Source organism: Rhamphochromis longiceps, linkage group LG10, assembly GCF_057381845.1.
Source record: "Rhamphochromis longiceps isolate RC_006_pf linkage group LG10, R_longiceps_female_GT1.1, whole genome shotgun sequence".
NCBI classification, from domain to species: domain Eukaryota; kingdom Metazoa; phylum Chordata; class Actinopteri; order Cichliformes; family Cichlidae; genus Rhamphochromis; species Rhamphochromis longiceps.
In genome coordinates this window covers 4,960,600-4,972,353 of record NC_140566.1, presented here as the reverse complement: position 1 = coordinate 4,972,353, position 11,754 = coordinate 4,960,600, and the positions used below count along the sequence as shown (strand labels likewise).

General features: G+C 37.2%; 1 long non-coding RNA gene across 1 annotated transcript; it reads left to right on the top strand.

Annotated features, from left to right (window-relative positions):
• Positions 1-254: 254 nt before the first annotated feature.
• Positions 255-950, top strand: LOC146660197 (uncharacterized). Its single transcript, XR_014913437.1, has 3 exons — positions 255-428; positions 502-707; positions 787-950. It is a non-coding gene; the product is annotated as an uncharacterized LOC146660197 (long non-coding RNA).
• Positions 951-11,754: the final 10,804 nt, after the last annotated feature.

The following is an 11,754-nucleotide window of genomic DNA, read 5'->3' as shown; positions in this document are numbered from 1 at the left end:
TTAAGAAGGAAAGAAAATTGTAGACATGTAGGGACAACAAAAGAATGGGAAAATAGGCACCACTAGACTAGAGTTTGTTTTGCTTTTCTTTTGCTCTTCCTTAGCTTCAAAAACAGCAGAAAACTGTCAGTTTTATTTCTAAAGAAAATTAAGTGTAACAAAGTTGACCAAAATGCTTAACGAATTGGTTAACAGACAAGTGAAAACAATAGACAAAAATACACCATATGGAAAAGAAATAGAAAAAATGTCATGGTCTACGGTGGGTGGCTGGAGTTTCCATTAGGCTCCTGAACTGACCTGGGATCCGCCCCTGGGCAGGGCCAACTCCAGCTCCTGCACACCTGGAGCCTATTGCAGGCTATCAAGCCAGAGGGATTTAAACCACACATCGATGTTCACTCACTGCCAGTTCGTCATCAACCCATGTTGGTAACAGGTCTTGTGTTTCAAATTCTCGCTGTGATTTATCTTACTAACAAAGACTCTTTTGTACTACAGTTGCTGTACCCACCCTGGCTCACTCCACCTCCGGACTCGGGATACCTAGTGATCATTTTGGAAATCCCTCTGTGCCTCACCTGCCTGCCCTCCTGCCATCACACTCCATCTGGAGCCCCGGATCTCAGGTCAGCCTTTCCACGCCACTCAGCCTCCCCTGGATCTTCATCATCCCCCTCTCAAACACTCCAGGTCCCTAACTGCAAGTAAGAATTGCTGCTCTTATACTGGCCACTTCTGAGCTGCCTTCACTACCTGCCTAACTCCTATATCCTCTCCCCTCAGTGTGACTGTTCCCCACTCAGCTCCGTTCCACTTCTCAGGCCTCGTTCCCTCGCCCTAGCCACGTTCCCCTGGGCACGCCACACCAAGGCTCCACGTCTCGTCATTTTCTGTCTTTGCCACGTTTCCCTTTTTTTCCCCCTTGCACTTAACCGTAATAAACTGTTAAATCATCTACTGTCTCCGCTCTGGGTTTCTGCACCTGAGTCCTATTCAGTACCGGCCATCCGTCGCCGTGACAAAAAACTTATAAGACTTGCATAAGATTTGGCCTACTTCATATAGTGAATCATATAAGGCTTATATGATTTACTCATGAAAGTCACCACTTTCTCATTACTTTCATATATTGTTTTAGTAAGTATCCAAGTTTCATTTATATAATTTTTCAAGGGATCTTATATCTGTTTTCACTCTTGTATGCTTTTCATAAAAGTTTCACACAAGACAGATACAAACTTTATAAGATTTATATATATCTTTTCCATATGGGACAGAACCATAAGAAATAACATGAGGGCAAATACAATACATTTAACATAAAAACTGTCATAATGCATAAACAGACTCAAGCGCAGAACTCTGTTTGTGAAACGGTTGAACAGTTGTTGTTTTTTTTTACAAAAGACACCAGGTGCTTTATACAAATGTGCAAAAGAAGACAGGGAATCCAGGGACGGGAAGGGAAAACCACACTCCTGTAGGTCAAACGCACGAAATGCTCCTCTTCGGTCACACACGCCACTTGAAAAACACTCACAAAAGCACTCCAGGGGAGAGGCAGGGATGGGTCCAGGAAGATCTATTGACATGGAGAACACGGTCAGTAGCCAGGAAGAAAATCACAGGAAAACGAGGAATTAACTAGAGAGAGCCGGGGCTACACTGACAAGAGTTGTACAACAATCCAGCGATGAGAAACACCGAACCGCCATCTTAAATAGTCACCAGAATATGTTACGTATTTAAAATATAAAATCTAAGTAACTTTATTCCGTTTAAAAAGGTGATCATTAGAATACAGTTACTTTGTTGAAATAAATGGATTACATGGCGGTCTTTTCCTATTTCAAATGTTAGGCCAGTGGTTCCCAAACTTTTTTTGCCAGGCCCTTTCACACCGCAAACATTTAGTAAACAATTAAACAAATAAAAGTAAACTGCAATTAATTACAGGTAGCAATAAACTAAACTACTAACTCTTTTACGCTACATCCATCCCTACATGGGTATTTTTGAAAATGCAGCTTTTCTATGCATTTGGACTAGAGCTGGGCGATAGAACGATAATGATATGTATCGCGATATAACTTTTACTCGATAGAGAAATTAAGCTATCGCGATAGACTTCGCCGCTCTTGTCCTCTTAAAAAAAAAATTAAAAAAAAGGTCAGCCAATCCAAATTAAGTAGCGCAGAGCCGAACCAATCACAGCCGCAGCGTCACGTCGCGTGACTTGTTACGTACAGCACAAGTGCCAAGCCGCACGTGTGTTTGTTTGGGAAGCAGCCAGCGGGTAATGGAGCCAGCGCGTAATGGAGGAAATGAGTGTGTCGACTAGAAAAATCAACCGAGCGTGACCGAAGAGAAAACAGATGATGGTTCCAACGCCGGAGAGATTGTCGAACGGAAGAGCCATAGAAGTTCCGTAGTGTGAAGGTATTTCGGCTATTTCAAGTCTGACAAAAAACAGAGTAGCGTGCACTGTAAATTGTGCCGAAAGCAAGTCTGGAAATACAATAAACTGGTGCATGCGTCACACTGCGCCACGTTATTGTTTCGGTGAAATGAATTTCTACAATACTGTTACTGTTAATTCTACTCTCTGCAGTGTTTAAATGCTTACATATACACACAGTTACTGTCCGTCCACACATACGACTCGGTTCTGCTTCTATGCCCCAGCTTTGTTTACTTTTTCCCACCGAGGCTTCTAGACTTCTCATTGGCCAACATTTCTGCACGGTTAGGAATCTAGCGCCACCTGCTGCTTTGGCATGTTCATAGCAGCGTTTTCCTTCATTTCTGCCTTTATGTGTGGACGGGATTATTTTTTAAAACGAAAACGGAAAATCTCCGTTTTCAAAAATACCCGTGTACGTGTGGACGTAGCCTCAGTCTCTGACTGGAAGCGCTAATTCGTCATTCGGCTTTTGTCAGACTAAAGTAACTGTTAAAACTGTTTGAAAAGCTAAGCTATACAACAAGGAGAGATTGAGAATTTCCTTTTAGTTCTCAGTTTATTTGATATTGACAAAAGTTAGTCAGTTTTGTCTGTTCTTCTGTAAAACAAACTAAGATTTATTTTTAGAATTAATATTTTGTTTCTAAGTGGAATTGACAATTTAGTAGTCTGTTTCGTTTGTTTTATTTTGAAACTTAAACGCTTTAGCGGCTGCCTTTTGTGTAGTTTGTAATATTTGCCTTTATTTATCTGAAAAAGTCTCATGTTCCTTAAGTACATCTACCCTGTTGAACTTATTATGGGAAATAAATATTTAAATAAAAACAAGCTGCTGATTATTTCACATTTTACTTGTGAGCAACGGCACATTTAAATCTTACAAATATAGTTATTTGGCTTATATCGTGATAGATATCGTTATCGCCTGAAATGAAAAAAACATATCGTGATATGAAAAAATCTCATATCGCCCAGCTCTAATTTGGACCTTTCGTCCACGTGTAAACGGCGTTTTGAATCACCGAAAACTGAGATTTTTTAAAATTCCTGTTAGGTTGGAGCTTTTCGAAAACGTTTTTGCGTTTATGTGTGGATGAGGAATACGGAGTTCGTCATGCAATGTCAGAGGTATGTGCCTTTTATCACGTAACACTGTGCACGCTACGTTATTGTTTACATGAGATGAATTTCTACAATGGCGGATAGAGACAAAATATTGTTACTATTAATCTGACTATCTGCCGTTTTTACACGCTTACATATACACATGCAGTTATTGTCCCTCCATTTAGAAAGGCAGAGGCGTCACGGTGTAATTATTTTACGTGTAGTTTTTTTTTTCCTGTGTAATAATATTCAACATTGCTATCAATACATTTTTCAAAAAATGCCTCTCTGTGCAAAATGGGTTCAAAAGCATAAGCAACTGTGGGATACTGTTTGTCCATGATTTCGAAAGGGGGAACAAATTGTGGCAGGATCAGCCTGATAATATTTGTATCCCACTGTAACTTAACTGTATAAAGAGCTAAAATCTCCAAAATGTAGTAAGTCATTATAAGAAGTGTTTGTGAACTAAAAATCAAGAATGTGGGGTACTGTTTGTCCGTAATTTGCACAGCCCAGCGTGTGCTCCCGACGCAGGGGAAACTAATTCTGCCGGGGAGACCTACCTTGGCACTTGTCCAGGTGAAGCCAAAGGCAAGATATACTTCATCATATTTTTTAGTATTTGGCTTGGAAGGAAGATGGTTTGGAAACATATTTGGCGATGCTTCATCTTCTGCTTTGCGTTTGTGTGGGACTCCTGTCAAAAACCTGTCCATTATGCTAGCAGTGTCCAAGCCTTCTTTTTTTTATTATTCATACTGCCCCCCACTTTGGGAACCTCTGTGTTAGGCTATCCCCTCTGTAATTTAGCTAATTCCACGCATAGCCAGAAACCTAAACAGAACACACAATAAGAGGCTCTAATGTAAGCGTCCTGTTAACGTTGGTGGCATCAGTCACACAATGGACCTGAAACCAGCACAACAGAGCCAGCAGTGCATTTCTTACTTGGAAATTCCAATGCCACTTCATATTCAAAAAAGAGAGGGGTGGACAAAATCTGACAGTGCAATGCAAACTCTGCTTGTCAGCAACCAGGCTACTCTCAGCGTCAAAAGACTCCCCCTCCAACCCTAAATAAACATCTGGAAGTAAGTTTTAAAAAAAAAACCCTCATGTTAGCCTACTGTAAATAGCTTGTTTTAGTTGTGGTAGCTACCTGGTTTATGTACCACTTCAGTATGTTTGATGTTACTATTGCTGTGTGATTTTAGCTAACATTGTTAGCTGCTGTCATGTGCAGTTCTGAAAGCAGTACCAAAATGATTAACAGTAGGGTGGACATTAAGGTTGGGCCATATGTAAAAATTTTCCAACCAACAATCGGCAGTTCGATAAATGAGGATAGGCGATAAATGACGATAGCTACTTTTTGGATTATTCATTTATTTATTTATTTGTTTAAGATGCATCAAATCACACAAAAGACGTCAGAGATTTTTTTTAATGTTCACTGGAAGAGACATTTTAATTTTTTACTTGTACAGGGGAAAAAGAAGCTAGTTTCTCTTTGTTTCCCTCCCAACCGTTGTGTTTTTAAAAAAAATAAAATTTAGATAAAATGTTTTTGTTTTCTTCTGAACATAGGCTGCTGCCTTTCTTTCTTCCTATTATGAGTTTGAGTAAATGAATCGCTGCATTTGCTCATAGCTGAAGAGGGTGCCGTTAAAACAGCGCTATTATTTTTCCCATTGACTGTTCTCACTAATAATGCTAGCTTCAACTAGCATTATTACCAAATTTACTCATGGGCAAATAACTCTAGTAAAAACAATTTGCGAAAGCCTCAGCCTATCCTTGATAGTCGATATATTCGTCCATTTGCCCAACCTTAGTGGACAGTAGGTAAGGCTGCACTTTTGCAGTGATTTTGTATAGAAAACTATTTATGTATCAGTAATATGTTTTCTTTTCGTCTTTCTATTTTCCCAGAGGATGCATCCCAGGGTCATGCACAGTTTACTCAACGCAAACACATTGGATGATGAACAAAGTAGCAAAGACACAACCCCTCCCCTCTCAAATAAGCCATCCTTAGCACTCCAGCCATCACCCAAAAATGAATAAATTCTTGGTATTTGACTTTATAGTCAATGAAGTGCAGCCCTTTTCTACTCTTAAGAAGACCTTATTCTGTAAGATGGTTGAAGGACTAAGTGGGGGCAGAACTCCTGTGTGAAGAAAAATATTGATGACACACATTGAGAAAATCTTTCCAAAAATGAAGGAAGCAATAACTGAAATTCTTCCACATGCTCAAAATGTGTGCACAACAGCAGATATCTGGACTGCGCATCACAGATGTTTGGCATCGTGTGCCACTGGATGAAGTCAGACACATCTGATATCCTTGTGTTGGTGTTGTTCCCACATCATCACAATTAATGTTGTTCCAGGTTCAACATTGCAAGTGACCAATCACCTTCTCGTGACACCATAATTTTGCGACTTCGAAAAATACCTGCCTTAAAAAAACGTACTTGCGAGGAACCGCCTCTGTCTGCCGATCCAGCAATTTGAATTCCATTCAGGATACTTTTCTTTAATAAAAAGTAAGCATTATAGATAGTTTCCTTGCAATATTGAATTTATCACTTGGCTTGTAGTGATGGGATTTCCGGCTCTTTTTAGAGAACCGGCTCTTTCGGTTCGGCTCACTGAAAAGAGCCGGCTCTTTCGGCTCCGAACCGGCTCTTCAGGTTGTTTTGTTGCTTTAATTAATTTATTATTACCTCCCTTTGTTGAAACCTAAAGCTGAATAGCTGCCTTAACTTTCTGCCAAGAAACAGATGAAAAGAAATTGTTTGGTCTCTGTCAAACAGGTGTTGTTTGTAATGTGTTTTATTCATTACTTTGGGTTGGTTACTGGTTTTTATACCACTTCTTCTGTGCCCGTTGTCTTTAATATTTTTACATTTTTGCTCCATAAAACAGTACTTGTCAGTTTTTGGACATGGAATATCAGCGGTTGAGGTCCCTTGGCTCATCAAAATGGAAGTAAAAGGTTTCAACGTCCAGCCTTTTTATGATTGAATACAAAGTATTATAACAGAGTTATCAGTATGTGATTTTGCAAATACTTAATCGTGCTTTATTGTAATTAAGAGTATGACTAAGTATAAGTTTAATAGTAATGATGAATAAGAAAATATAGCCAGAGTAATGAAATGAGTCTAATTCCTAATTCCACATTTCTAGCGTTAACTGAACTTCCAAAAGAGAGCTACACTAGATCACTTAAATTACACAATTGAAAGCATATGTGTATTGTTTGTGTATTTATTTATTCATAAGACTTAATGGGACACCCGAACAAGCTAAAGTAATTGTTGTCAGAGACATTGCAGATCTTGAGAGATTTAAACAAAAGAAATAGAGTTCAGTGTAGAAAAGAATTGCGTTGCTGACTGTGATATGAACAATATCTGATAAGTGTGAGAAAAATAACTATGCATGTGAATGATTGATTACAGTGGTAGAATAAAAACACCAGAACAAATTGTGGCTTTTAAAACAGACTTAGAAAATTATGACTGGCAAAAAGTTTATGTGGAAGACACTAATGATGCATATAATACATTTTTAGATATATTTTAGTCAATCTATGACAGCCACTGTCCAATAAAATGTTTTCTGAAAATTATAAAAAGAAAAAACCATGGTTTACACAAGGCCTGGAAAGAGCCTGTAAAAGGAAAAATAGGTTATATATAAGATTTTTTTGACACAGAACAAAGGAAAACGAAGACAAATATAAGAAATATCGAAATAGATTAACATCTATTATGCGATATGAAAAGAAAAGATATTATGAACAGCTGCTTCAAAAACATAAAAATAATATTAAGGCTACCTGGAGTGTATTAAATAAGATAATAAAAAATCAAATTAATATATGTTCTCCAACACGTATTGTAAAAAGAGGTAATGTAGTGATTGAGAATATTGAGAGCATAGTTAATGAATTTAATGATTACTTTGTTAATGTAGGTCCCAACTTGGCAAAAGAGATTTCTGTACCAGGAGGAAATGATGAAGTAGATTCTACTTCTTGTAAATGTAACTCAATGTTTCTTGGTGGAGTCTGTGAGAGTGACATTGTAGAACTGGTGAGTAAATTCAAGAGTAAAAAATCCATGGATTGTGACGATCTTGACATGTCGCTAATTAAAGAAGTTCTTCATAGTGTCCTTCAGCCATTAACATATATTTGTAACAAATCATTTCAAACTGGAATTTTTCCAGATAAAATGAAAATTGCCAAAGTGATCCCATTATATGATGAAAAACAGTTTGGAATATGTGTGTTCATTGATTTACGTAAAGCCTTTGATACGATAGATCATTCTTTACTTTTACGGAAGTGTGAAAGGTATGGTTTAAGAGGTGTTGTACAATTTTGGTTAAATAGTTACTTGAATAATAGGTGCCAATATGTGAGTATTAATAACATGAAATGTAAACTTAGACAAGTAACTTATGGAGTTCCACAAGGATCTGTTTTGGGACCTAAGTTATTTTTACTTTATACAAATGATATTTGTACAGCCAGTGATACTTTAAAATATGCGATGTTTGCTGATGGTACAAACTTATTTTGCTCTGGAAAGGACATAGAGAAATTACTGAAAACAGAACTCATGATGTTAAATAGATGGTTTGTATTTAATAAACTATCATTGAATGAAAGTAAAACAAAATTTATGTTATTTGGAGGTAGTGAAAGTAATATCAAAGTAAAACTGAATTTAAATAATGTTGAAATTTAAAGAGTATATGAGACATAATTTTTAGGAGTAATTATTGATGATAAACTCTGTTGGAAGCCCCACATAAAACATGTGAAACGGAAATTGTCCAAGTCTATTTCTATTCTTTATAAAACAAGAGATTCTTTGAATAAGAACTGCCTATATTTATTGTATACTTCCCTTTGTTTGCCTTAAATTACCTATTGTGTGGAAATTTGGGGGAACACATACAAAACATATTTGGATTCAATATTTAAATTGCAAAAAAGAGCTATTAGAATAATAAATAAAGTTGGATATAGGGAATCCACCAACCAGTTTTTTGTAGGATCATCTATTAGTGATGTGTCGGTCGCGAACGAAATGGCTCTTAGAGCCGGATACTTATCGCAAGCCGCTTCTTTTTGTTTTCATATTTTAATTTATATTTAATTGTGTTGTGGTTTGCAGTGTTTTGTGTTGTTTCACTTTAAATGTGTTTAAAAGGAAAAAGCTGAAAATTTAAATAGTTAAAAGTTGAAATGTAAATAGTTGGTTTTTGTATTGTATGATTTATTTATTACATTTTATGCGGAGTGAATAAATAAAAGTATATTTACGGTGATCCCTAGAGACAAAACACGTACAAACTTCAAAACACGTACAAACCCTGAAGCACATAAAAACTACAAAACACGTAAAAACTCAGAAGCACGTAAAAACTCCAAAACACAACAGAAGTGCTCCAGAATGCTAGGCCCAGTGTTGAGCTTTTGTTACCTAGAGGCTACACAAGCCAGCAAGTACCAAGGACCGGATTTGGTGTGTGGTAGTATGAATATATATAAGTGCTTGTGTAGAAATACACAAACAATACACATATGCTTTCAATTGTGTCATTTAAGTGATCTAGGTAGCTTTGTTTTGAAGTTCAGTTAACGCTAGAAATGTGCTTTTTGGAGTTTGTATGCGTTTTGTCTCTAGGGGCCACCGTATATATTTATGTATAAACATATATAAATAAAACCACATTTTTTTTACATTGGTAATTCCTTTTGTGCATAATTTCATATTATTGTTTTCTTGGCTAAGGATTTGATTATTCCTATGGGGGTAAGGGATAGGATAATTATAAGCCACAAGGCTTCAGCCTATTCCTTTTTCGGTTACTGTTTGATTGAGTACTTTTATGTAAAATTATAATCTGTTGTTGTTGTTGTTGTTGACCGAAAATAAATTTCATTTCATTTCAAATAATTAAAAAAAAAAAAAGTCCATTTACCTTTTACTACCACACACCAAATCCGGTTGTTGGTACTTCCTGGCTTGTGTAGCCACTAGGTAACAAAAGCTCAACACTGCGCTTAGCATCCTGGAGCACTTCTGTTGTGTTTTGTAGGTGTTTTGGAGTTTGTACGTGCTTCGGGGTTTGTACGTGCTTTGACGTTTGTACGTGTTTTGGAGTTTGTACATGCTTCGGAGTTTGTACGTGCTATGGTGTTTTTACGTGCTTCGAGGGTTGTACGTGATTTGAAGTTTGTACAAGCTTCGGGGTTTGTACGTGCTTTGTCTCTAGCGGCCACCGTAAATATACTTTTATTTATTCACTCCACATAAAATGTAATAAATAAATGATTTAATACAAAAAACCAACTATTTACATTTCAACTATTTAAATTATCAGCTTTTTCCTTTTAAACAAATTTAAAGTGAAACAACACAAAACACTGCAAACCACAACACAATTAAATATAAATTAAAATATGAAAACAAAAAGAAGACATATTCTCTGTCATATGGGCCTGCATGAATAAACTTTCTGAATCCTTTATCATCCACAACTGAAAATAGTTGTGGATGATTACTATACTTTTCTAATGTGACATAGTTTGGGCTTTACGACCCTAAAAAAGAAAGCACAAACACCAAAAGAGCAGACACGTGCACAAATATCATTTAAATGTTTTTGTTCACATGGTGTAACCTTGTATATGTTGCAGCAAATGCACAATTTCCAGCCACATTGTTATTTCAGTGATACGAGTAACCTGGATTTATATCAGGTGACATCAAAATCACAAAATTTAAACGTACCCCACTCAAACCTCTGAAAATATGAGCTGACATGTTCTCTGCTTGGATTCTGCGCTTGAGCTTGTCTTCTGTTATTTTCATTGTTTTCTTACCTCCCTACCTGTTTCCAACCTGTCTTCCCAATGTGATGTTTCTGCAATGTATGTATGGTCAGAAGGGGGTTAAATTTTCACTGCAGGTTTATGTGTAACATTGCATGTGACAAATAAAGGCTTGATTGATTGACTGATTGATTACTCCACATGAGCTGGCATTTACCTGATATTCTGAAGGAATCACAGTTTCTGTAAGGACATAAGAGCATAACTTTTGGATGTGTTACACTTCTTTTTCACAAGTGAATACAATCATTAATTTTCATTCCATTATTAATAAGTTATATAATGTCCCAGGCCCAACTTTTACATGATGGCCCAGGACAAATTTAGTTTGATTAGTACAACAAGGATGAACAAATAAACAATGTAAACATTTCAGAACAATAAAACACCAAAATACATCCAACGTTTGATCAGGGATCTGTCTTGTTCATTCAGCGTGGAATCTCAGGAAGCAGTTGTGATCGGGGGTGAAGCAGAGGTGCACATTGCATTTGCAGCACATTGCTTTTGGTGTACCATTGCACACTGGCACCCTGCATCGTCCCTTGTCCCCAGTCATAATCAGCCAGTGGGTTGTTTGATCCAGGCGGACATCTTGGACTGGAATGGGAGCTGTGCGTCCTTTCTTCCTCTTCTCCTCATATGCACCAGCAATGGACTGGCTGGGACAACCTCTCCAGGCTCTTCCCACACATGCAGAGGCCCTCTGCAATGTATGATTTGAAGGTATAGAGCCTCATTTGGTCTTTCTGCTTCATGCCAGTGCCTTCACAGTCTCTTCGGTAGAGCAGCCAAGTGGTAATGGTGATCATGTCCAGGAAGTGGAACAACAGCCGGTGGTACCATTTCTTGGATCTAACAATGTGAGTGTGTAAACAGATTTGTGTCCCCACAACAATAAGTAATATACGTCCACACACAGACACACAATTACTTTACCAACTGACTGACCAACCATGTGACTATGATCATATAAATGCACACAAACACATCTCTACACACATATGCTAATGCATTACATTGCCTGAAAAAAAATTAACTGCACAGTGTTGCTTCAAGGCAATGAATGAAAATTAACAGTTTAAAAAGTAGAACAATCAAATATACTTCTTAACATATTTATGCACATGCAAGTAGAGCAAGGCGATATCACCAAAAATATTTATCACGATATATATTTGAAAATTTGCGATAACGATATAACTGACATAATCGATGCGAGACAAAATGCAACTCCACAACTTTACAAGCG